The sequence below is a fragment of the Panthera onca genome, chromosome C2, assembly GCF_046562875.1.
Source record: "Panthera onca isolate mPanOnc1 chromosome C2, mPanOnc1 haplotype 2, whole genome shotgun sequence".
In the NCBI taxonomy this organism is placed as follows: Eukaryota; Metazoa; Chordata; class Mammalia; order Carnivora; family Felidae; genus Panthera; species Panthera onca.
The window spans coordinates 108128500-108155244 of record NC_138347.1 but is presented as its reverse complement, the minus strand read 5'-3'; the positions used below and the strand labels follow the sequence as shown (position 1 = coordinate 108155244).

Sequence of the window (26745 nt, the reverse complement as noted above, 5' to 3'; positions counted from 1 at the left end):
TTCTGATCCCCTCACTATGAAGGCAATAAATGGTACTATGATGGGGTGAGGCTATATACTAGTTTAAATAGAGTGGTTAGGGAAGATATTTCTTAGGAAATGCATTTGCTCTGAGAACTAACAGATGATATCTTGGACAGTCAATTCAAGATCCCAAGAAAGCAGTTTGTAGGCAGAGGGAATAGCATTGCTACCCTTCGGCAGCAATGAGCCAGCCTGTCCTGCTAAAGAACAGAAAGAAGGCTAGAGGGGGTGCGGAGAGGTGAGCCAGGGTAAGTGAAGGTGCTGAGCCCAGGGATTAGTCAGGGTCTGGCTCCTCTGGGGCTTCTGTGGGCCCTAGGAAGGAATTTGGATCTTATTCTAAATGTAATGGGGAACTACTGGAGGACTTAAACAGGAGAGTGACATAGCCAGTTTATTTTTAAAAGCTCACTCAGAATATGTGTGGAGAACAGATCTTAGGAGGTGAGATGGTAAATACAGTAAGTCTGGTTGGGAGGTGAATACAGTAGTCCGTGAGAGGTGATGGCAGCTTGGCCTGGATGGTAGCAGAAGTGGGAAAAAGTGAACCGACTTGGAATACAATTTGGAAGGACAACTACCAGGACTTACTGATGAAGTCAAGTAGATAGATATGGGAGAAAGAGGAAAGGAAGGAATAAGAAATGGCTCTTCAGATTTTGGCTTGAGCAGGGGCGCCTGGGTGGCTCAGTCGGTTGAGCGTCCGACTGCGGCTCAGGTCATGATCTCAGGGTTTGTGAGTTCGAGCCCCCGCGTCGGGCTCTGTGCTGCCAGCTCGGAGCCTGGAGCCTGCTTCGGTTTCTGTGTCTCCCTCTCTCTCTGCCCCTAACCCACTCGCATTCTGTCTCTGTCTCTTTCAAAAAATAAATAAACATTAAAAAAAAAAGATTTTGGCTAGAGCACTGTGGTGTGTCCCCTGAGACAGGGAAGGCCAGGGGAGGAGTGGGCTGAATGAATGAGGAATGAATGCTACCGGCACGTGCCCAGTGAGAGATGCCTGTGAGATACCCCAGCAGAGGCGTGCAGGGCTTGGAGTTCAGGGAGGTCCCCATCTCTTGGTGCTAGGTTTGGAGAAGAGTTTAAAGAGCAAATCGTTTAAGGGAAATAACAATACATCTATCTCGAAATTAGAATTATACTTTCATTTGCTAACGTTCGGATCAACTGCCTCAGTTTGGAAAGCAAGTGACTAGTGGCAGCAGGTTGACATGAGGGGACCCTTTTGACACGTGCTGTCAAATCCAGTCACATTTTTCTCAGCAGGATTCTCAAACCGTGTATCTGGGAATGTTGCAAACAATTTCCCAGTGGATTCTGAAGATAGGCTGACTGGATTTCAATCCCAACTCCGCCATTTACTCATTTTATGATTACGACAAGTTATTTAAGTCTCTCATCAGGTTTCTCGTGTGTAAAGTGGAGATAATACCAACCTCACAGGGTGGATTTCAGCAGTAGCCTCTTTTGTCTCACACGGACCTGCTGTGAAGGGAGACGAGAGCGGTGGAGGTTTACTCGTCTGTGGCTCCTGAAGCTGGCCTGGATCTGAGCTGGCTTGGCCAGGAGGTGCTGCTGCAGGTGCTCAATCTGGCACCACAAGAAGGCCTGAAGCCTTCTCATTGCCTCTTCCGCCTTGAGATGTGCTGTGAAGATAGGGAGGCCCTGCTGGCAACTGGAGTGGATGATCATTTAATAAACTAAAAGGAGGGTGTGGAGTTGATCCTTAGCCTAGGGTTATGACATGCCTTGAGAAAGAGACACATATTTGTTGTTCACAGATGCCCCTCATGCAGTGATTCTCAAATTGAAGCGTGCCTCAGAATCCCAGGGAGGGCTTGTTGAAGCACAGATTGCTTGCTGGGCCCGGCTCCCAGAAATTTGGTTCAGTAGGTGTTGGATAAGGCCCAAGACTTTGCATTCTAGCATGTTTCCAGGTGATGCTGATGCTCCAAGGACCACTCTTCGAGGTAACCACTGGCCTCGTGCATCCCCGAGACCTAGGCAGTACGTGTGACTCTGACCTCATACCCTGCACCTGGCACAGACAAGAAGTCATCCGTATCTGCAACAATGTGAATGATGAAGACAACATGCTCAACCTGTGGGGAAAACCCACCTCTAATTACAACTTCTCTCAGCTCCAGAGAGAAGATTAGAATCCTGGCTTTCAACATCAATTGGATCCAAAGCACAGATAAAACAAAGAATATAGAAAAGTAGGAAATTGCCCTAAAAACACCTCCCCTGGAGCTCTGTGCCAGCCCAGGGCCTCGTTTCCTTAGATGGGATTCTGCATCCATCCCTAGATTGAGTCTAATCATAGGAGTCAGCCCAGGCAGGAGGCGGGACCTGGATTACCACAATATCCACGCGCTCTCTAAAACAGTACCTTCTTCATGGAGATGTGTGTGGGATACCTTAGGAATTCCATCCGAAGCTTTCCATCATACTGCAGGCAGTCAGACTTGGCCCAGAGGAAAGAAAAATATTGGCTTTTCTTAGTCCTCTCCACACCCAATACTATTTCATTTCTACTCTATAGACAACTAAGAATAAGGTACTTTTGTTCTTTAATTCAGTCTCAGTTGTGTCCCTTTTCTCCCCTCCCGTTTCCTGAAAGAATCCTTGTGTAAGTTTCTCCTGATCCTGGCTCTTCTTGTCAGAGCTTGTATTGTTCCCTTTGGAGGTTTTGTTGACATTTGAATGGCTCCCTAAATCTCCTGTGTCATTGTGCCACAATACCCACTCTTTCCCTTCTCCCAAACATCTCTACTGCTGCTCTCAATCTCTCTCTCTCTGCTTTCTGGAATTAACTGGCTTTATCAGTCAGGTCAAGCTACATTATGCTGCGATAACAAGTGAACCTGAAATGTTAGTGGTTTAAAACAACAAAAGTTGTTTTCTGATTTATTTTCTCACTCATGTTAATGACTGATCAGCTTCTGTTCCATGGCATCTTTATTTTGGGACTTGGACTGAAGGAGCAATCCCCACCTGTGACACATTGGTCCTTTTATAACAGAGAGAAAAGCAATGGCAGAACCATGCAATGGTTTTTAAAGCTTCTTCTAGGAAGTGTCACATGTCTTTCTACTCATGTTTCCTTAGCCAAAGCAAATCAGAAGCCCAGACCTAGTATTGGTGTGTGGGAAGTGTAGTCTCTTAATGGAATCTCTCCTACAAATCATCCTCCCTTGTTGGGAGGGGCTGCTAGAGAGGAGCTGGACTCCTATTTGTTTTTGCAAACTGATACAAATTAAACTCTAACTCAATGGGCATCTGGGAGCTCCAAGTTAGTAGTGATCTTCTCCACTTTTCTCTTTTCACTTTTGCAGACTTCCTGTTTTCTTTGGCCCCTCTACCCATTTTCTTCCTGTCATTCAAGCCATAATCAGCTTCTTTGGACTCTATAAATGATCTTAAGCCATCTTTGATTGAGAGATTGAGAAAAGGAAAAAAAGAAGTGAAACAAGGAGAAGGAGGACAATAAGTTACTTTATTTAAGGACTTTAAAACAATGTGCTTCCATAGATTTGAACAAAACTATATTCCAGAGGAAATGTTCCTCTGTCCTGTTTGGCACTGATTAATGAATGATATTACCAGCTGTTGGTGGTGGCCGTTTTTAGTCACTGGCCATGTTTGCTGTGACTGTGCACAGATTTGGGGGTACTTTAGGAACACTCTTGCCTCCTTGGTGTCCCAGAAAGTACAAGGGCTGTGAGGCTGTTGGAAGAGCTAATAAGAAGACACATATGGCTATGATGGAAACAAAAGTGGAGAGAGTAAACATTTTAAATGAGGAGAAAAGGATGAGCGTTGCATGTGTGTAAGGGATGAATTGTTTCACAGAAGGAATAGTTCTGAAGGACAAAGAGAATCAGGCAGCAATTGAAGAGCTGGGCTTTTGCAATCAAGAGTAATCAGCAAGAGATGAGGCAAAGTGATTAACAAAATGGAAAGCGTGGCCCACGGAGTTAGAGAATCACAATCAACACAGATGTCCTTTAGCCCGTGTTAATTCAGGAGAAGGCCAGGGGTTTGTTTGCGAACTTAAAGGTTCAAATATGTTTGTGGTAGACCAAGGCCAAGCCAGCCTGCAAAATAAGTGGAAACTCCTACACCCTGCCGCCCAGGTGTAGATAAGGAGAGACTGCCCCAGGCTGGGCACAGCATCCATTTCAAGGTCTGAAATATGGACATTATTCAGCTTGCTGAATAACTACATTTTTGCCTTATATGGTAGCATAAATTGTTTCTTGTTGCTGATGTGGCTGGAGGTATGAAAGATATTGAGCTCGTACTTCTGGGCTCCTCTGACCTCCCAGACATCTCACTCTCTTCAAGCTGCCAAGACCACCAAATTTATGTGTCTCTGTGAAGAATAAAGGAGGCAACAGGCAGCCGTGTCTGCCTTACCTCATGTCTATCCTTTGCACTGCTTACATGCTGCTTTGGACATAAATCAAAGTGCAGCATCTTTGAGCTGAACTCAGAATGTCATTCTTGACCATTCTCTCACCTAGACCAGATTCCATGATCTGACTGTCATGGAGTAGAAGTGCATTCGGGAAAGCTCTTGTTAAAAGCCACAAGTGGTCCATTAGTTCAAGGCCTAACCCCATCTGCACTGTCAAATGAGTGCTAAATCCAGATGCTATATCTGCTGAGGTCAAGGGATTACCACCTCAAGAGATTTTCAGTGATCTATTTTGGTGGAGGAAATGCCCAACAGTACTTATATGTCATTAGAGAGGGGACAAGTGCATCTGACTTAAAAGTTTTGAGAAACATCTAACTCCCATTAGATAGAAATGTGTTCATTATTATAAGCTTAATCTCCTCTTAGTCACATTAGACAGTGGTAATGGGGTGCAAATCCCACCTGCTTGGCCTTCTCTTTTCCTCCGAAAGTCTCTCCTCAGTCACCTTTATAAATCCAAGGGCTCCTTACAATACAGCATGAACAGCACTGCCCTACCTTAGCCACTGTTAGCATGCTGTACTCCAAACTGGGACGCTTTTGAGCATGAAAGCATGAAAGGGAGCACTACTGGTAATTATGCCAGACAACAGACATAACCTGGGGCCACCCTGGGAAAACTGAAATTCTAGTCACCCTATACATATCCCAATCTCAGTGCTTGCCTGCCGAGGCCCCTCCGAAGGGATCCTGTTCTGTCCATAGCCCCCACTAGAGAGGCAGTCCCTGGCTCTTCAGGCTGATCCCATGCCACTAGCCTGAAATCCAGTTGAGTATGTGACCCCAGAGTGATAAATAGTCCTAGGTTAGTGACTCCAGGAGACCTTGATGAGGCCTGGCTGGACATGACAAACCTAGTCAAGCAGATTCTTTCATGAATTGGAAATACTGACCAAAAGAAGCCAGGGGGTAATGATTCTATTTCTTCTGTCACCGCACTATTAACGTGTTGAATACACACTGTCATTGTCGGTAGTAACATCTGTTCATTACACTACAATTCTCAACTACTAGGGAGTGGGGAGGGGAAACGGTAATATAAAAATCTCCAGCAATGTCTGCTAAAACCACAAATGTACACACCCCTGACCAAGTAATTCCAAGTCTAGAAACTTATCAGACTGGTATGCTTGTACACTTGCAAAATGATATATTCATTGCAGTAATATTTTACTAGCAAAAGCCTGGCCCCCTAAAACCACTAAATGTTGATTGAGAACTTATTAATAAGTTACATATCCACATATAAGCGTATATAAATAGTATGCTACAATTTGTATAAAAGGTACGCAGAGGAAATGTGTGTGTGTGTGTGTGTGTGTGTGTGTGTTTGCTTGTATATGCATAAAATAATAAGGATACTAAAGATTGCCTCCAGGGAGAGAAATTGGATGGCTGGGGAGTGAATTAGAGCATTTTCATTGTACACTCTTTTATACTTGTTGAATTTTGAACCATGTGGGTTTATGACCTATTTTGAAAATTAGTAAATAAAATTAAAGATCTGGGATGTATGACAAGCTCTTAGGTAGGGGCTTAGAAATATTATCTCTCTCTTTGGCCACAGGGCCACCCACGATCCCTTTGGGCACAGTGGACTCAGGAACATTGGGATTTGGAGACTGGAAGTTTTGGGAATGGGTGGGAAAGTCCCAGCTATTCAGCAAACATGTGCTATGCAGTATGGGAATTACAGACATTAATGAAATAATTTACAGTTGCACAAAATGTGAATATACTTAACACTACTGAACTGTACACTTAAAAATGGTTAAGATGGCAAATTTTATGTGACGTGTTTTTTTGCCACAATTTAAAAAACAAGGAAATCATAAATAAGAACAAAACAAAACAAAAAATTACAGTCTACTTAGAGCCTGAATATAATTCAGTGTTTTACCCATAGATGATGCTCAACAAATGTTTAATAAATGGAATAGAATTGGCAGAAGAGAGAATGAAACTAACAAATTAAAACAAAATGGAGTGAGGGGCTCCTGGCTGGCTTAGTCAGTAGAACACGTGACTCTTGATCTCTGGGTTGCAAGCCCAAGTCCCATGTTGGGTGTAGAGATTACTTAAAGAAATAAAATCTTAAAACAAAACAAAACAAAACAAAATGCAGTGAAATAACTGTTATGATAAAGGGATAAGCTAAGTGCTGAAAGAGAGTGGAAGAAGGGCCCATTAATTCTGATAGAGAGGATCAGGGTTATATGCATTGTGATGCAAAGGAACAAAAATGAAGGCTTTTGGATCTTATAGTCCTAGGGTCCAATTCTGGCTTGACTCTTTTTCTGGATAATTGACTTAATTCTTCATTGCCTCCTTGTGTAAAGGATTGATAATATCCACCTTTCAGGGCTACTGCTCCTTATAAATGATGCAACTCAAATAAGTCACCTAACAAGATGCTGGGCATTTGGTATATGCTTTACAAATGCTGGTTCTTTTTTTTTTTTTTTTAATGTTTTTATTTATCTTTGAGACAGAGAGAGACAGAGCATGAGCAGGGAAGGGGCAGAGAGAGAGGGAGACACAGAATCGGAAGCAGGCTCCAGGCTCTGAGACATCAGCACAGAGCCCGATGCGGGGCTCGAACTCACAGACTGTGAGATCATGACCTGAGCCAAAGTCGGACACTTAACCGACTGAGCCACCCAGGCCCCCCTATGCTGGTTCTCCAGTGAGATACAGTGAGAGCCTTGAAGATGAACAGAAATTTGATAGTCTGGAAAAAGTCTGAAAAAAAAGGTATTTCAACTCAAAGGACAATTACAATTGGGCGAGTCAAGCAAGAGAAGCCTTGGGATTTTCATGAACACCATTCAGGGGACTTAAGGAACTCCTGAATGTGGCTATAGGCTGGTGCAAAGACCTAAGTCTCTTTCCTTTTTCTTTTTGTATCTCTTCATCTTCTACTTTGGACTTCTTATCGATTTGTTTTTAATCCCTCTTCTTTCCTTCCTCTTCCTGTTTTTTCCTCTTTTTCTTTTATTTTCTTTCTTCTTTTTTTAATGTCAGAAGATAGATTATATTCTGAAAACCATCATTTTTCCAGGTAGTCTTAGGAATATTACATAACTTTTCTAAAACGGCATAGTTACATAGGAGTTAAGGCCTGGAAGGAGCATGATTTCAAATTTAAATCAGGAAGAACCAAGTTATTTGCCCCACTGAGACATTATTAACAAAGGAAAAATGATAACGTCTACTGTGTACTGAGTGCCTATTAGGTGCTTCCCATGCAGTACTGTGGTTTTTCACAACTGTAAGGCCCATTTTACAGATGAGAAAAATCAAATCCTAGATTTAGTGGAACTGGGATTTGAGTGCAAGTCTCAGTTCAAAGAGACTTTCCCATCTCTAACCTTGTAATAATGCTTATTTATGATCTTCAGTTCTAGAAGCAGTAGTCATGTTTGATAGGGAAGAGTAAGTAGATAGATCATCTATATAAACAAGAAACATGACAATAGTATTCCTATCTCTTTATTGTTTCTGAGGGTGGAATTTTATTTAATAGATGGCAGTTATTAATAGTTTATTGAAGTACATGAAAGACACAGAAAATGCCTTTCCACAGATTCTGAATGATTAATACTGAATTGATGAATCCCTCTCCCCAAATTTTTCTGTTTTTCTTTTAATGCCTGTGGTCATATGACTGATCTCTTTCTGTTATTCTTTTGCTTAATCCTACTTACACAGTGAACAGAATTATCACCATGCAGAAAAACATGGGAATCTGTTCTCCACACACAGGAAAAAAATGTATCGTTTCGAGAATTTAACAACTATTCATTTGTTCTCTTAGTGACTTAGAGCAATTATCAAGAAGCCTGTCTGCTTTTAGGCTGGTGGCCTGCTTTAAATGCCAGTATGTATTCTTTAATCTTTCAAGTATGATTTGTAAGGCCCAACAGTGTTTTAACTGAACTGTGAATGTGTCTGAATACAACTATAATTGGAACAACTTCTTGGGGGAGTTTCTTTGCTTATAAGAGAAATGGTTACAATTTCCTAACTGTATAGAGTACGATTGCCTAATTTCTGTTTTAATTTTCATGAAATGCTTCTCTCTGGCCTATGGTGTTCTAACTTTACCGTTGATGTCTACACACATATGCAAACACATAGACATACAGACACACAGACACACACAACCTGCTTCTTCACACATTTCTAAGATAATCCCCCCCACCACCCTAGAAGATACAATTTAAATTTTTTTTCTCATTTTATTTATTTTTGAAAGACAGAGAGAGACAGAGTGTGAGCAGGAGAGGGGCAGAGAGAGAGGGAGACACAGAGTCAGAAGCAGGCTCCAGGCTCCAAGCTGTCAGCACAGAGCCCAACGCAGGGCTTGAACCCACGAACTGGGAGATCATGACCTAAGCCAAAGTCTGACGTTTAACTGACTGAGCCACCCAGGCGCCCCGGGAAGATATGATTTAAATGTTGAAAGAGGAGGAAATTCACAGGCTCTTTGCTAGAATTACAGAATATTTGTTGTGGAAATGACTTTAGAGAATATTTATCCAAAGCTTTCACTTTACAGATAAGGAAAATGAGACCCAGGGAGGCAAAGTCACATACCCAAGGTCACACAGCTGGATGGTCAGAGACACAGGGCTGAAATCCATTTTTTTCAGGTTGAGATAGTGTTGACCGATCAGAGGGAGCAAACCTTAAAATAACTTATGGAAAAGGTGCCACATTGACACAATGTTCCCTTGTTCCTGGCTACCTTCTGCTCCCTCCTCAGTTTCTTTATCAGAACTTTTGGTTGAAAAGCCTAGACTCTTCTATGCCTTTCACCTGCCTTCAGCCTCTCTATCATCCTCCCTACCCTGACCCCACTTCTCACATTTGCTGCTGCTTCTTCTTAGTGGAAAAGCATTTTATAATCCTGCTCAGAATCCACAGGTCATTGAGAGAGGTATCACCTAGGGCCGAAGATTAATGGCAAAAATGTAGACAGCAATGGAAGAGAGGTTTTTATTTTTTAATTATACTAAGTAAGTAATGTTGGTTGGGAGAGCGGAGAGCTTAGTTGGTGAAGTGGTTCTTAGCCTTTAAATAATAAGCACCTAGGCCACTATCAGCCACCCAACCATACAAACATCTTTGTACAAAGTCAAGCTTAAAACCTGTCGTTAACATGAGAACTATTATCTAGAGTCTGTATCTTTAAGTCTGTAAAACAACTGACATTTTTATCTTTCTTTACAATTTACAAAGCTCTTGCACATGCATTTTCCTCTGTGGGCCTCAAACAACTATGTAAGCTCATTAAGGCAATCTGTGTTGTTATTTAGAGGAAAAAACAGAGGTTCAAAGTTAGAGAGACTTACTCAGGGTGGACTCAAATCTGGGTCTTCCAATTCTATAAATCCCCAGCTCTTTTCATCTTACCACTTTGTCTCCTAAGAAGCCCAACAGCAAACACAGTTTTAGAATTTGGGAAAACTGGACCAAATCTGTTTAGAAGGTATGATGGTTAATTTTACGTGCCATCTGCAACAGGTCCAGCCTGCTGTGCAAGCTTCTCAGTGCTTGGGCATATGATCCCAGAAGGCTATATTGAAATTATTTTAAGATGCTACTTCCTCAGTGCTGTAGCAGGTGGGGTCAGGATGTGAGGTACAGACATGCACACCGGATAGAATTTGGCTGGTTTGGGATGATTCAGATATGATAGTACACACTTGCTTATCTGCTCTTTTATTTTTACAAAATGCTTCTCTCTTGCATACACACACACACAGATTTTATTGATGAGAAAGCTGATATCTATGGGAAAGTGGGCTTCCTAATATAAAACCCCATTATGGGACTTATCTCCCCACTCATAAGACCTGAAGAGGCCTTTTTCGGCCTTGTTCCTCTCTGGGCCCAGAAGAGCAAAGAACAAATGTTCCCTTTAGGCACCTCTGTCCTAAGAGAAGAGAAGGGGCTGGGCTACTCATGCACCGTTACTCTTTCCAAACTCAGATGTCACTTAATCTCCCCTTGGGCAGAGTAAATAAGGCAGGGAGAGAAGCCAGGATTATTGCGTTAATGGAGCTCCCTTCACAGGGAAGGAGACGTCAGCAGTGGGAAGACAAGCTCCACCCTACTGTAAATTAGTGAAGATTACGTGACTTAATGTAGGTGAAACACTTAGGGCCTGGTCTAGAGTCAGTACTTGATTAATGGAAGCTCTTTTAATTAGAAACCCACAGACTCATTTCTGGTGCTAGCTCCTCCATTAACTAAGTGATTCAGGGCAGGAGACCACATCTGTCTTGTTCACTGCTGGATTCCCAGAACAGATGTGGGTGCCTTGAGTGGCACCTGTAAAGATGATGATGATAATGACAGTAATAATGTTTTTAATATGAGAATATGCTTTCTCATCTATAAAATGAGGAATTTGATCTTGACATTTAAATTTCTTCCTTATTCTAATGATCCAATTCTATAACAAAGAATCTCGGCACATCTGATATACCTCTGAGGTTTTTTTTTTTTTAAACGACAACAAAAGGATTTGCTGCCAGCATTCTCATTTAGTTTTTTGCATTTTGAATTCCAATATTCACAAAAGGCAGTTTGCTAAGAATAGCAACATATGCATAATTCTCTAATAATGTTAGGGCTAATTAATTTTTCTCCATCCCCCAAAATACCCTGATCAATTTTAATAATAGTGCCAGCATTTTCTTGCATTCCTTGTAATTTTCTAAAAACTTCATTTTGGGTTGATGAAAAGCTGATCTCCATTAGTCAAGTGTCTATAGCTAGCTATGCTACTATCAGTTCTTCTCAATTTAAATGTTTAGGATTTTATGGAACAAATCCAATGTTGCCAAGTATTCCGATCACTGTCTTAGAAAATCTCTCCCTTGTTCCCTGAGCCAAAACCAAAATACCATTCTTCAGCTGTTACATTATAGAGAGAGGAGGGGTACCTGGTCGGCTCAGTCTTCTCAGGGTTCATGAGACTGAGCCCAGGGTGGGCTCTGTGCTGATAAGAGGAAGCCTGCTTGGGATTCTCTGTCACCTGCCCCCTCTTTGCTTCTCCACCTCTTACACATCCTCTCTCCTTCTTTCTCTCTTCCTCGCAAAATAAATAAATAAACTTAAAAAAAGAGAGAAAGATGAGAAAATAGGCTCAGGTAATAATATGACCAGGGCATAAAAATAGTAAATGGCTGAGCTTAGTTCTGAGCATTTTTTAAAGTGCCTTTGTGTTTTATTAGTATCTTATTAAGCAATTGGTACTTACGACCATGTGCTTCACCATCCGCTGTGCAGCTAAAAAGCTAATGTGCTCAGGAAGAGGGCATGCACAGAATAGAATTTAGCACTTTTCATTAAAAAGTCTAAAATTTATTTACATTTGAACAGATCAGCTAACACAGGCACATATCATAAATCTAGTGAACAGCCTCAAAAGGCACAGTGGAAAATATCAGAGTAGATGAATGAATTCAGCAACTCTAAAAACAAAGTCTCTTCAAGATTCAGATCTTTATGCACTGCTATTCCAGTTTGGAGGCTTAAAGACTATCTATCTACTTTGTATCTGACTTATTTTCCTGTCAGACAGGAATTGGAATTTGAACTTTGCTCTCTAAAAGCCAAAGGCCAACTAATTTAGAAGGAGACTCTCAAAATCAATGATGGTTTCTTTTAGTTTCATTAGCTTTGTCTAAAGTGATTAAAGGATTTGATTCCCAGGTAACTATGATCTTTATTGCCATTTTTACAAATCATATTAATTTCTGTACTTAGTTCTGATCACTTGCGGCATTCCTGAGGCAAGTCTGGATTCATGCAGCATTCCGATCCTGAGGGCCTTTTCAAGTTTCCAACAGAACCCTGTGTTGGTGAGTGATGATACCTTTATTGTAGTAGCCCCAAGGTGTGGAAGTTGTTTCCTGTGGTCTAGACTCAGCTCAACCCCTGCACTTGTTGAAACATCTGCAAATACTTTTTTTCATTTCAGAGGCATCTGACCACAGCTAGCCTCCCATCTGGATTGCTTCCTTTTTCCTGATTGCTCAAGTAAAGCATCAATGATCTGGGAAGGCACTGAGCAAGAGAGAAACTGGGAGAGTCTAGGGATTCGAATGGAGTGCTTGGAGGTCAGTTCTTAGGGGTTTTCTCTCATACTCGTTCATTAATTGATTCATTCAATCATCATCAATTGCAGGGTACTAGCAATGTAAATATCAACAAGTGGCAGTATCTGTTCTCAAACAGAAAACAATCTACATGCAACATTTATTATTGCAAGAGTGGGAATTACATTAATCGGTTTATAGCAATAAACTACATTTACCAGGTATGCTCTGCGTGTAAAGCTCCACAATTGCTTTAATTCTCATCTTTGGTGGGTATAGGATTCATGGCATGTTTTACTTAATCTATTTGTTTCCCCAACTTGAAAACTGAAAAGCAATATTCTTGATTTCAATAAAATTCAAAGCAATATTCTCCAAAGGTTTTTGAAACAATAATCATTAATCAATTTAAGAAATACCCTAGGAATCTTTACTTGCTAAGTAAAATGATAAATTGTGCAGTATAAAGTAATCATATTCCTTCATATGTTACATTTGCTTTAGGGCTGTGTGTTAAGCCACAAATCTAACTGCTTAACTACTGTCAGAAAGAGAATATATTGTAAAAAGGTGTTAATGCAGTTGGTTCATTTTCATGTTCTCATATAATACTAATTCCAAGTTTTAAAATATATTTTTATTATGCCCACATTTGCACATTTTAATAAGTTACATTTAAACTTTTATCATCATCAAATCATATAAAGAACTAATTTACTCCGTCCTGGGAGTTGTTGAGCAACGATTATACCTTCAGAGCACCAAGAGATTTAAGGTGTACACAGGGCGTGGCCCATCCACCCAGGATTTCAAAACGACATGGTTCTTCAGGTCCTGTTGGGGCTCATCTATTTGCCCGTCTCCCCTGCAGGAGTTTGGACTAATCAGGTCACTACATCCTGACACTGCAGTCTCTACCACTCATTGTTTGCAACATGACGTAATGTCAACAGACCACAGAGAAGTTAGCAACGGCAAAAGGAAAACACTTTAATACCCAAAGCCATCCCTAGGGTTCAGCAGGACATCTATCCTATATCAAATCATCTGATATCAAATCCCACAAATGAGCTCTGCCAAAAGGTTGAGCCGTGTGGTCCGACTGTATCATGTTCTTCAGTTGCAATGCAATACTGAAGCAACCTGTTGTGAGTTGACAGTTCTTCCAGTTTACTAAAACTGAAAAGGCAGTTTTGTTGCTCTACCATTGCTTCCTTTTTGCTGCAGAACATTTCACACAGCATCATGCCTCAGCTAGTTTTCATTTATCTGATTATTATTTAAATATCTTAGAAGCTGATAGGGGTTGTTGGTTCACTTCTTCAGCCTTGGCTTCTCCCCATCCCCCAATGTTCCCTGTCTTGCAGCTCAGAGCAGTGCTATTCAACATAACATGAAAATACATGTCAAGGGGCAGATGGGAACTAGCTGCCTGAGAACTCTGAAGAACCAAGAGAGCCACTGTGGCCCTACAGTGCTATGATCAAATTAGAAAAAGAGGGGTGCCTGGGTGGCTCAGTCGGTTAAGCATCTGACTCTTGATTCTGGCTCAGGTCACAATCTCCTGGTTGTGAGATTGAGCCGCACATTGGGCTCCGCGCTGGGCATAGAGCTGCTTAAGATTCTCTCTCTCTCTCTCTCTCTCTCTCTCTCTCTGCCCCTCCCCCACCCTCTCTTTCTAAAAAAAAAAAAGAAACAAAACAAAAGCTAGAAAAGGATACTCCTTTGTCGGGTGGATACAATACACGTCTTAGCAGGTAAAGGTAGGGGCTGGAATTCAATGCCTACCCACCTCCTCTGCAAGTCACCATCATATAGTCAACAAACTGCACAAGTGTGTGGTGCCTTGGCAAAAAGGGCATGGGTAAGCCTTCAAATGATGGCAGAGGGTATTAAGAAAGATGAGGGAACTTTGATATGCAGGATGATGGAAAATAGCAGTATTGTTTTGTATGGTTTTGACTTTTCCTTTCCCTCTCTAGAGATCTCTTGTAAAAGCTGAGACCAGGAACAGGTTTTACATTGACACAAAGATATGTGTCATGTGTTACTATTTCTAAGGTGATCTGCATTTACCTAGAGATCGAAAACACTGAAATATTAGGTAATCCTTCAGTTTTGTCTGTTTACTGCTCTATCCCTAACCCCTAGCACCATGTCTGACATGCAGTAGGTCCCTTAATATGTTGAGTAAATCTCTAATCCAAGACAGTCATTGAGCAATAGGAAATTAAACCAAGAAGATCTCTCATCTTCAAGATTCCACAGATCAAATTATGAAGAGTCATCAAAAATTAGTTTTCTCCTAGGCACTTCACAGGCCAGAAGTCTCAGGTTTCGTATAAAAAACCATCACCACAAATACAACTCAATGCGTATTTAAAACTTTCCTTGCACATACTTGTTAACTGACAGGGAAACATCTATAAGCCAACTAGTTCATGTAAGGATGAAGCCTCCCACACTGTAGCTCAGTACTTGATGAACTAAGCACAAAGCAAAATTGGTGGCATAGTTGTATTCAAACATTATTTTATACTCTTGTAATTTTACATATGGGTTGTCATAACAGCAGTGTATTATTTATAATACCTGAATGTATCACCTTCCTCCAAAGATCTCAAAGCACCTTTTGTGAGTAAGGAACACTCCTCCCCACACCTCTGGTGAGGTACCTATGCTGTGAGCATTATTTCCATCATAGGAGGATCACGGATGAGTCATGAAGCAGAGGTAGGGCTGCCATTACTCATGACACTTTAATTCACAGCTCTATCAGAGTACTGCCTATATGTTCATTCACTCACTCATTTCTTCCTTCCTTGAAAATATTCATTTAATGCAGCTTCCTAAGCACTTAGGGTCAAGTCCCTACCTCCTTACTGAACTCACACTGTATAAACATTACAATCTTTAAAAAAAAAATCTCATAACGGATGTTTAAATTCAGAGCCGAGATTTTTCTACACATTGTGATTAATCCTAATCGTTTCATAGTGACATACCTACCATTGACTCACTAAGGAAATGACTGAAATACAAAAAAATTTAAAGATCTACTTCTCCACGTTATGGATGTCAATCACGTATCTATAACACAGGACTTAAAAAAAAAGTTTGCCTTGTACAGCTAAATACTTGCGTTTTCTGTGTCTAATTAGAAGTTTCCATCTCGGACTATGGTTGAGTTGGTACAAGATGTTCAAAACCATGAAAAGATGAATGTAATGGCTTCCTCGTGTCATGGTCTGAATTTTTTTTTTTCAGTTCATTTATCCTTTTAAGTAATGTTTGTGCCCTCTCTAACCGAATTTGCAATTATTCCTCTTGCCAAACCATGCCTACAGACTTGACTCTATAAATTAAATTTTACGCACGCATTTGCAAGCCATGTGCACTGTTAAACGAAGTAATATAAACAAATTAAAGGCACATTTTAATGACGCTTGAGTTCCGTCTTGTAGTGGTTTTTAGACAGTTACCTACTGGGCACTTGTAAGACACCGATTCACAGAGGTTATTTTCAGTGTGCCAACAGGGCTGTTCGGAGTCCAGCACCCCAGACTGCGCAAGTTGCATTTCGCACGGTTTTCTTCTCGGTCTCCCCACCCCCTTGCCGCCTCCGGGAATAGTTCTGACGCTTCCCGCGCGACCGCCTGGAAGGGGCTGATTCACCCCCAGCTCCCTCTGCCGGAGCCGACGCGAGGGGCGGTCGCAGCCACGGCCACCAGGGCAGAGCCGCGTCTGGGCCAGGCAGCGGCTGCGTGACAGGCTGCACTCGCCAGCCCCGACGCTGTGGTAATGCAAACTGATCTCATCGCCGGTCGTCACGACACGCGCTTCCTCGCTTGCACCAGGCGTAGCGTGAGAGGCCCCGGGGGCAGCCGGCTTGCTCACCCCTGAGTCTTCAGGGAGACGCGCCCCGGTGGCCCCTTCGAGGCCCGCGATGCAGGAAGTCCCTACTACTTCTAGTAACGCCACCATTCTCTTTCCAGAAAATGGTCCCCGGACGTCCACAAATAACCTCCCAAGCGTTGGCCTTCGCCCTTTTAGGCCTCAGCGGGCCCCCTGAGGCACAGCTGCCACCCACTGGAGTTCTGGAGTAGGCGCCAGGTCGCCGGGGTCAGTCGCCCGGCAACGCAGCTCGCCTCCCGCGCGCCCCGGGCGTCAGCGCGCGCCGGGTTCCCGGCAGTCGGGGCGCCGTGGGGGCCCCTTCTCGGGTCTCCCTGCCCTGGGCGGGCCGCCCGACTCCTTTCCGCGCAATACGGGCAGGGCGGGAGCCCCCACCCCTCCCACCCCCATGCCGCTGTGACCCGAGACCCCCCACCACGGAGCCGCCAAGCTTGGAAGGCGCCGAGCAGGCGCCACTCCTGCTAAGGAAACCGAGAGGGGTCCGCGGGGCGAGACCGATTCCTCGCCGGCGTTGCTCTTCTTCCCTCCGCCGCCCGAGGTGTTTGCTTTCCAGCAGCGGAGATGGAAACTTTCTGGCTTTGAGGGCATCACCCTCTCGGGCTAAAGTCGGCGGAGGGCGCGGTGTGCCGAGAGCCAGGCGGAATCAGGGATTCCTTGCCGGATTACTCGGCCGGGTCGGCACGCAAGGAGAGCTCGATGCCCGCCAGGAAGCCTTGAGCGAGCACGGAAGCGCCGAGAGCAGGCGGCGGGGGCGGGGCCGCCGCCGCCGGGGTTGCGTGACCTGCCGGCCGGCGGCCGCACGCACTTCGTGCCGGTGGCTGCCCTCTGCAGCCTGGCCGGTCGCCGCCGCCGCGGGGCGGGAGACGCAGGTGCCGGAGGGCGGCGCCGGGTTTCCACTTTTACAACCCCAGCCGGGAATGGAGTCACGCTATATTTCTGGGGAAGGGAGTGAGTTCACCGGGGAGGACACGCATCTCCTTGTTATCAGAACGTCGGTAACATTCGGTAATAAAACCCGCTCACACAGGATGTTATTAGACAAACTGGGAACCAGAGCTGCTTAAGCAATAAGCAATCACGCCGAGGAAACTTTACAAAGAAAACTTTAAGAGGCAGGGCGCACAGGTGCGGTTTGTGTGACATGCTTACACAGAAAGGAACAAAGCAAGGATGGCGGCTTTGGGAGGCAATTTTGTCCACTCTGCACAAAAATGAAATAACATAGTCGGGATTCTGTGCACGCTGTCATTCCTCCTAAAAGTGTTCTTTCCAGCGTTTTTGTTTTTTTTTTTTTAAATCAGAAGTACCTGATTTCCCTGGCAGACTGGAGAGACCTCTTGTGTACGGCGACTCAAGAGTCCCAAGAGCATTTAAAAATGAAAAGAAAAGGTTACAGACATAATAAGACGCCTTGTCAAGATCATGTAATCAAAAGTGTTTTTTGCTCAGATATCTATTTATTGTTACTTGTATGTTTGTAGATTTCCAGCTAAATCAAGTTTGGAGGGCAAATCAAACCTATTAACACCAAAACATTTTAACACACAAAACCATTCCCATGGACTAAAAGTTTTTCAAATTCAACATTAGCTTATTTGCTATTAATTACACTTTAATTTGGTGGATCTAAGCTCTCATTTATTTCCCTATTACTATTACCCTTAGACCTAAGGTGCCTAGTTACACACACACACACACACACACACACACACACACACATTTATTTTTGTTATACAGGTAACATACTATTATTGAAGAAGGGATTCTGCTGGGTTAGGATACCTACCATAAAGTCCTAGGAAGTATTTTTCAAAATACACATATTTACCTCCCCACTTCTCTCTTAGAGCAAAAGTCACTGTTTAGTTTTAGCATGTTTTCCCAGCTAACTAATTCTTAAGTGTATGTGGGGATGTTTATTTTGTATGCCCAGCACTCATCTGCTACAGAACTGCCCCTCTACTTTTCTAGGCCTATAATTAGAAAGGGAGGTTCATCATGTGTGGCTTTGCCTATATGATCCTCACAACTGGTCAGGAAGCATGTACCTGATACCTCCTAGCTTCAGCAGTTTGATCAAGGGATTGTTGTATAACTTAAGGTGTGCCAGAGTCACTTCCCAGCATTTTTCTAACTGGAGGTCGGGAACAGAAACCTCCTCTTTTCCTCTTGGTGACAAAACCAGACTGTCGGCCATGTGCAGAGACTGTAAGAGAACCATCATTAAGTGGTAGATTTAAAGGGCTGAGACTCCATGACTTTTTATAGTTCAAGAGTTCATATCTGAAGTTCTCAAAGCAGGCTTATTTCCTGCTTTCTTGAAGCTTGGTTATTCAGCTCTTCTGTTGATTCTGTGAAGTGCTCTGGTATCCTAAAATATATATTTATAGACATAAATAACAAAATGTATATTTAGAATGCTATTTGGAATACTTTTTAGGGGGATTTATAATATATTTTTAACTTGCTTGGGACATTAATCACCAAAGAACTATATCATCATTTCTTTTTTTTTTTAATTTTTTTAACGTTTTTATTTATTTTTGAGACAGGGAGAGACAGAGCATGAACAGGGGAGGGTCAGAGAGAGGGAGACACAGAATCTGAAACAGGCTCCAGGCTCTGAGTTGTCAGCACAGAGCCCGACGCGGGGCTCGAACTCACGGACCGCGAGATCGTGACCTGAGCCGAAGTTGGCCACTTAACCGACTGAGCCACCCAGGTGCCCCTATCATCATTTCTAACAGGTGCACAATCTTGATATTTGATATATCTATTTATTTCATGTTTTGGCTTTTCCAGCTTTTAAACATTATTTATAAAGGAGACTGTCATGAACACTAAATATATGTACTAATAAGAAATAAGCCTCCCAAAAGCTTCTAGCAGGCTTCTCTTGGGGCCTGTTTGATCAGAATTGGGTCATAAGCCCATTTCTGATTTAAACCACTGGTTAAGGGGAAGGGGCTAGCAGAATTGACCTATTCTGAGCTGATTCCTGGAGTTGGGCTGATTCACTTGTGCTTGAGGGGAGGGAAAGGGGAGGGTGAAGAGGTTTGGATTGTTGAACAAAAGGAAGAAGGGGGTTCAAATGTCTACTACAATAGTTTTGAATATTTCAGGGTGTTTACAACATAATAAATGTATTACCCTAAAATTTTTGACCCTAAAAGCAATGTTTAAGAATGCTATTGTTCTAAACCCTTGCAAACCAGGGCTACTCTAAGTGTTTTAATCTTTTTCTTCTGTTTTATAGGGTTGGTAATATTATTTGATATATTTTTTATCAATAATTCATAAGAAAATATCTTTAAGATGATTCAAAACTCCTTATTTAATAGAATCAAATCATTCTGTTAATAGAGATATAACAAAATGACAAGAAAGTTGCTATAATTTGATTCATATAAATTCCACTGCTAGCTAAAATTATAGGTACCAAAACATGAATTTCATCTTTACAAAGGTAGAATGAAATCACTTCTGCCAATCACTTATCAAAACACATATGAATTAGACTCTCAGATGCTTCATTAGAATCCTATGGAAATCTCAGAAATGAGCTATAATTTCATTAAACAAGCAAATTCTACAAAAGCTGTTTTTTAAATATATAAGGCAGTTCTCAATTTTCAGTCTTTGAATTCATTAACATTTATTATAGGCTGTGTATTGGATGCTAAGAGTTTAAAGAACTATCAGTGCCATATATTTGAGTATCAAATTCATTACAAGAGTTTTAAGTCAGTGCCATGAGAGCTTTATTCTTTTTGTTTTTAAATATGTTCATGAGAGTAAATGTATCCTTGAGATGTAATGTACAGCATAGTGACTGTATCGTATATTTGAAAAGTTGCTAAGAAGATAGATCCTAAAAGCTATCATCACAAGAAAAAAATTTGTAATTATGTGTGGTGATGAATGTTAACTAGGCTTACTGTAGTGATTATTTCACAATATATATAAATAAATATTGACTCATTATGTTGTATACCTGGAACTAATATAATGTGATATATCAATTATGTCTCAAAAAGAAATATATTCATGTAACAAATATTAAACTATATTTGGCAAACAGTACATTTTTGGCTAAAACTCTTATCAGTAGTGAACGGACCACAAGAGAGTACATTTATAATCATTAAAGGTTTCACTGTAGTGTCTGACTTACTTTTAATATTTGAGAGTTGACATTTATCACTGAAAGGCCTGATGTCTCATTGGGAATTTTGTTCAACAATTACATTCTTAGGGCTAAAAAGAATTCAGTATAGAACTTATTATTGCACAGATCACAACACATTTGAACTCCTAGAGAGAGATGCTAAACAGTGTGACATTTATTTTATTACATACTTAAAGTTTATACTACACATGGGATGGATTCAAAAATATACAGAGCAAAACCCCACAAATAGTATTTTGTGGCCAAAGCCACCTTTAGATTGGTTATTTGGAATTCAAAATATACAAAGTAGGGGAGTCTGGGTGGCTTGGTCGGTTAAGATTCTGCCTCTTGTCATGGCTCAGGTCATGGGCCTGCTTGGGATTCTCTCCCTCTCTCTCTCTTCCCCTCCCCCCACTTGTGCTCTCTCCCTCCCTCTTTCTCTCTCTTTCTCAACATAAATAAAAATAAAACATTAAAAAAAACCCCAAAAAATCCAAAATATACAAAGTAGCTTTACAAAGGAGTCTACAACTTTAAATGTTGATTAGCAGTTAAAAAAACAGTATTATGAAAAAAATCTAATCCACATCTTGGTGGGAATAAAATGTGTTGGGGTGAGTAAAACAAAGCAAATCGTCACTTGTAGCTGACCACTTTTTTGAAAACTGGAAGCTGTAACAGAAAAGTTTGGAAAATGGTAAGTCTAAAACAAAGTTAAGTTTCCAGAATTCAATGCTTTTTGAGTATTTACATATGTTACTAATCTACAGTAGGCTGATGCCTTTTGGTCACTGACTGGCTGGCAGAGTCAACTGACATAATACATGAGGCCCAGGTGCTTCTGCTTATACTTTCAGTCCAAGTACACTTCAGTGCTCATGTGTTGTTGGGCCATGCCCTTGGCCACTTCCATCATTTGGGTAAAAGTAAACAGTAAGTACGATCTGACCGAGTTATGATTTGGAAGCGTTCTCAATAAATGAGATATTGTGTATCCAGTGTTTGGCAAACAGAAAGAGCCCAATAAATGTTAGCTTTTTAAAAATTCTGTAGTTGAATGGGATAGAACTCAGAAATAGCAGTGAAGGTTGCTTCCAACCTGGGAGGCCTGTCTGCAACCATTTTATTCAAACTTTTGAGGGAATAGTGTGGTACTATGTTCTGGTTCACAGGATAAAAATAAAGTTGGGCTAAGTATAATTTTGCCATGCTCCCTTGCTACAGTTCTGAACTCACTTTGAAATTAGCAATTTTGGGTAGACTTCCTGATGTTTTTATCAGACTTGCCAACAAAGTACGCATTTTTCCACATGCCTCTTATGGGGGGAGGCGGAAGGGAAGGGGAAGGGGAAGGGAAATAATATTACTTACCAAAATGAATGGGATGAGTGACAACGCCCTGCTGGTTCAATATCTTAGGCAAACTCATAACAGAAACAAAAGCACAGACACTGTGTTCTCATAAATGTTAATACTACAACACAAAGGTCTGCAGACATTGTGGAAAGCCCTCATTTAGTCACTTTACAGAGGTTCTTCTCCCAAAACTAGGGACTATACTTTTTCTTTCAGGGGTCATTGACCCACAGGGGAAAAAGAATAAAAAAAGGTCACAGAGGAGGTGAAAAGGAACTTAATTTGGTTACCACCAGATTACTTTTAAAAGTCACAGTAAAAAGTGAAACTTAGCTGATTTAAAATTTAATAACAAGGGGCACCTGGGTGGCTCAGTCAGTTGAGCATGATCAGACGCTTGATTTTGGCTCAGGTCATGATCCCAGGGTGGTGGGATTGAGCCCTGTGTTGGGCTCCTCACTGAGCATGGAGCCTGCTTGGGATTCTCTCTCTCTCTCTCTCTCTCTCTCTCTCTCTCTCTCTCCCCCTCTGCCCCTCTCCCATGCTTTCTCTTTCTCTAAAGGAAAAAAAAATTAAATTTAATAACTGAATAACACAAAACTTTATTCAATATGGCCAATGATGGGAACATTTTAAATTCTATATAAGTTCCAGTATGGCCAATAATGGGGCGAGTTAGAGTAGTGGAAAAACAAAAAAGACAAGGAAAGAGCCCAGAGAGAGGGAGGGAGAGAAGGAGAGATTGAGATCATGAACAGCCAAGAATAAACACACAAGAACCCGGGGAGAAGGTTTATAGGATTACTTTTTTAAAAAATCTATTTCATAACACCCTGTCACAACTCTTCATCTGTGCTGTGGTCCTCAGGAATAACACCTTTCACTGCTACTTTTTAACAAAAGCTATTCCTCGCAATCTATCAATGCTCTTTATCCTTGAAATTCTTACTGGGCCTGCAACTGTTCAGTAGAATTTTCTCTGATGAGGAGAATGTTCTATATATGGGCTGTGTGATGCCGTGGCAACATGTGACTACTGAGAACTTCAACTGTGGCTAGTGCAATAAAGGAATGGAATTTTTTATTTTGTTTTAACTAAATTGTACAGTCACATGTGGCTATCTTATTGGGCAGTGCAGGTCTAAGGGACATTTATGGTGTGGACATTTATGGTGGAAGGAAAATCGGTCTCAAGGCCAATGTAGAGATGACTAAGGACAGATGAAATTAACTCAGAATGAATTAACAGCCTTTCTGCAGTATTTTCTCCTATCCTTGAAGTGTTTCCTTTCCTTATATACACTAAATAATAAATATTAATGCTAATAGTCATACTACTAGCCAAACTAGACTAAGAATCATCTTGCTTTAGATGTGCAATTTCTGTTCCAGATAAAGCACTCAGTCGATCGAGATGAACTGCTTTTTTGTGTGTGTGACCTATGTCTAAACTCCCCATTGTTAAGAACAGTCCTATTTTCATTGTCCCTCAAAGAAACATACTGAACGTGAATAGTTGTGAAAGTTCTTTATGCTTCTCATAAGCATGCTGTCCCTGACCACTTCATTGGCTCCCCTCTCCTAATCCTCTCTTCAATCCTCTAGTTATTGTTTATCTTTCTCAGATGAAGAAAAATGCTCTTTGAGCGGTGGAAACTGAAAGTCGTTGGCAGGCAGGCAAAATATCAGCTAGGGTACAGGTACAGGGTACATCTATCTCCAAGACTTTCAGTGCTTTGAGGACAAGGCTTTTAGGAGTGGTCAGTACTTCGTCCTGTCATTTTCATTAACAGCTATCATCAGCAGTTTGACTACTGTTTCAGCACTGCTCTGCATCATTCGATCACCTCTAAATCTATAGGTTTTAATTAATTTTCTTTGTACTTCATTCAATGGTAACAAGTTTCTTTCCCTGCTGGCAAGCCATTGATATTTTTTCGTATCAGAGCTGCAATTTCTTTTCTTTTTTTAATGTTTATTTATTTTGAGAGAGAGCACATGCACAAGCAGGAGAGGGGCAAGGAGAAAGGGGGGGGGGGAGAGAGAGAGAGAGAGAGCGAGAGAATCTCAAGGAGGCTCCACCCTCAGCACAGAGCCCCAGGTGGGGCTTGATCCCATGACGGTGATATCATGACCTGAGCCCAAATGAAGAGTTGGCGCTTTAACCGACTGAGCCACCCAGTCGCCCCAGAGCTGCATTTTTGACTTCATGTATTCAGGAGAGATTGGGGTTATTAATGAGTCACTTGAAAATCATACCAATAGCTGCCCCTACCTGGGTTAGTTACAGAGCATCACCCCATTCTGGTATGCAGTGCTCATCTCTTAGTAGTATGTCAGTAAATACTTGCTTTATGAAGGAAGGAAAGTAAGTCACTTGCAAACGTGACCAGCCTTCTATAAATAAACAACTTGTGAGTAGGCGGTCTGAAGATACCTTCTGAACTAAGCCTTACATCTTGACTACTTTGGGGCTAGAATGAAAATTTTAACGCCTTCTCAATTGCCTTCGCTGCAATGCCCAGCGCTTCCCTTTACACCCATGACCTCTACAGGCTTCTCTTCTTTCCGCTCAAGAACAATGATTGCCCACTGCTGTCTCCGCCACACGGGCTCTAGAGCCTGGGGTCAGAGGTACACGGACTTGGGCCTCCACCGCAGGCAGTGTCTCTCTCTCTAATCTAGTCTTGGGGCTAGGGACATCTCCCTCCTTCCCAGCAGCCTCTACCGCGACTCCAGCCCGCCCTCCTCTGCCTTGCCCTTTGCGACCCTCCCTTCTCTCACACAGCGCTCAGCATAAAAACAAGCCTTTTCCTCTCAACCCCACCGCCAGCTTTCCCGCTTCCGCCCGGCGCGTGTGGCCCAGGGCGGGGCAAGGGAGGCCCCTCCGAGTTGGCGAGGGGCGTGAGCCGTGACGTCACCGCGCCCTGACGTCGGGCAGACGTGTACCACGGTCTCCCGGGAGACCGGGAAAGCCGTTCGCACTCGGAGTCGAGGTCTAGGTGAGAGACAATGAATGACTTCCTTGAGTCCCCCGCCTACCCAGCCCCCCGGGACGCAGTTCCGGAGCGGAGGCGTGCTGGCACCGGGGGAGAGGGCAGGAAAGCTGAGACGAGGCGCCGCGGCGAAGGGCTGGGGCTTCCGAGCGTCCCCTCCGCCCCTCTCTGCGGCCCCGGCACAGCTTCCGCCAGCCCGCCAGTCCTCTACTCCCTCTGAGAGCGCCGCTCGGCCTCACCCCCGCACCCTCCTCCTCCTCTTCCTGCCACAGCAGGTCCCGAGGGAGCGGGGTTAGGAAGGGACGGGTTTCAAAACCCTTCCAAGCAGTTTTGGCTGGCCTTGCAGTTGGTTTCTATTCGGAAAATCCCGCCTCTTCAGGAATGTCTTAGAGCGTGAACTCCGTTTCACCTGACGCTGATCTGCTCATTTGCGGGTGATTCACGCCAGGGGAATAGTTCTTTACGGAAGGGCCTGAAAGCTGGACGTGAGTTAATGGCCCAACGTGACACTGCTGTGAGGGAAGGGAATCGGAAGTGAACAGTCAAGGACGTTTCTGTGTTTTCGACATCTTCTTCACGATCCTGTTAAGAGAGCAGGTCCACAAATACTTACGTGGCTGCTGCCAGTTTCACCGCACTTCTCGCTGAAGGGCAGTCTACATGTATGTAATGTGAAAGGATAAAAGAAACTAGTTTGATAAAACATACAAAATAATGTAAGAGTAAAGTAAAAAAATTAAAAATTTTTCCACCTACGTGTTGCCGTGGGTGAAAGACTTTTTTCTTTCCTTTTCTTGAGAAATTCCGTAAATTTGTGAATGCCTCTATTCCTTTAATACGTATGCAAATCTTTTTAAAGACCCAGAATGTTTTTCTTGAGGACGTGGGAACCATCTCTTTAAAATGTAAACATCAAGGAAGACGGTGTCCCTATTTCCTTATCACCTTTGGTACTTTCTCCCTCGACTCCTTCCTTTAGAAACCACGGATTCTATCACAGGGATTTGTATTCCTTAGAACAATCGCAATTAACCAGTGCAGATAGCTACTTCAATCACTAGGTGAATTGGAAACGAACTATGAAAGTGTGTAGCCCACTGTGTTGAGGACGAGTTACCTTTTCTCTTGAGAACATATATGTAATGGATTGTATCTACATGGCTGTATATAAAAAAAAGTGAGCTTTCTGTCTTTGTAGTCTCGTTAGCAGATTGGCTCTGATGTGCATCACAGTCTAGTTAAATGCTTACTCAATAATAAAATTGTTTTCTTTCTGCATTGTAGAGAGATTTTCTGGGTTGGCAGTATTTTCTTCAATCAGAACCTGCCAAATTTTCCTACTTGCTATATAAGAAGGACCCAAAGTTGGAATACCTTTACAGATAAAGAAGGTACTAAACAAATATGTTCCACTGGTCCTTTGTTTATGCTGTCACTAGATCCATGCTCTCAAATAATTTTATGGGTGGAATTTAAAAAGGAGATTTAGTTGGCAATTTTAGGAAAAATTGTACTCCCAGTAGAGTTTAATTAAGATAATGCCATCTTATTTACTGATGGTAAGTCCATTGTAAAATGGCAGAAGAGAGAATAATGAGCCTTCTGTGAATAACGAGCTCTTGCCATATCACAGTCTGCCAAACGTCAGATTATTATGTACTTGACTGTGTGGGCCTATGTTAGCTATGGCAG

General features: G+C 42.3%; 1 protein-coding gene and 1 long non-coding RNA gene across 13 annotated transcripts in view; one reads left to right on the top strand and one right to left on the bottom strand.

Annotated features, from left to right (window-relative positions):
- LOC144612768 (uncharacterized) overlaps positions 1-22120 on the bottom strand; it is a 34905-nt gene extending 12785 nt beyond the window's left edge. The window contains exons 1-2 of the long non-coding RNA XR_013549805.2: positions 22073-22120; positions 20705-20787 (exon numbers count right to left, since the gene is read on the bottom strand). This is a non-coding gene — a long non-coding RNA (uncharacterized LOC144612768). The remainder of the gene's footprint in view (positions 1-20704; positions 20788-22072) is intronic.
- Positions 22121-24245: 2125 nt separating this feature from the next.
- The window catches only part of LEKR1 (leucine, glutamate and lysine rich 1), a 220770-nt gene continuing 218270 nt past the window's right edge, over positions 24246-26745 (top strand). For 8 of the 12 annotated variants that reach the window (XR_014135232.1, XR_014135233.1, XR_014135235.1 and 5 more), the window contains exons 1-2: positions 24992-25059; positions 26338-26444. The gene's annotated coding sequence lies outside the window, so the exon portion shown is untranslated. The other 4 variants (XM_060639049.3, XM_060639051.3, XM_081790118.1 and 1 more) reach the window with 4 other exon arrangements.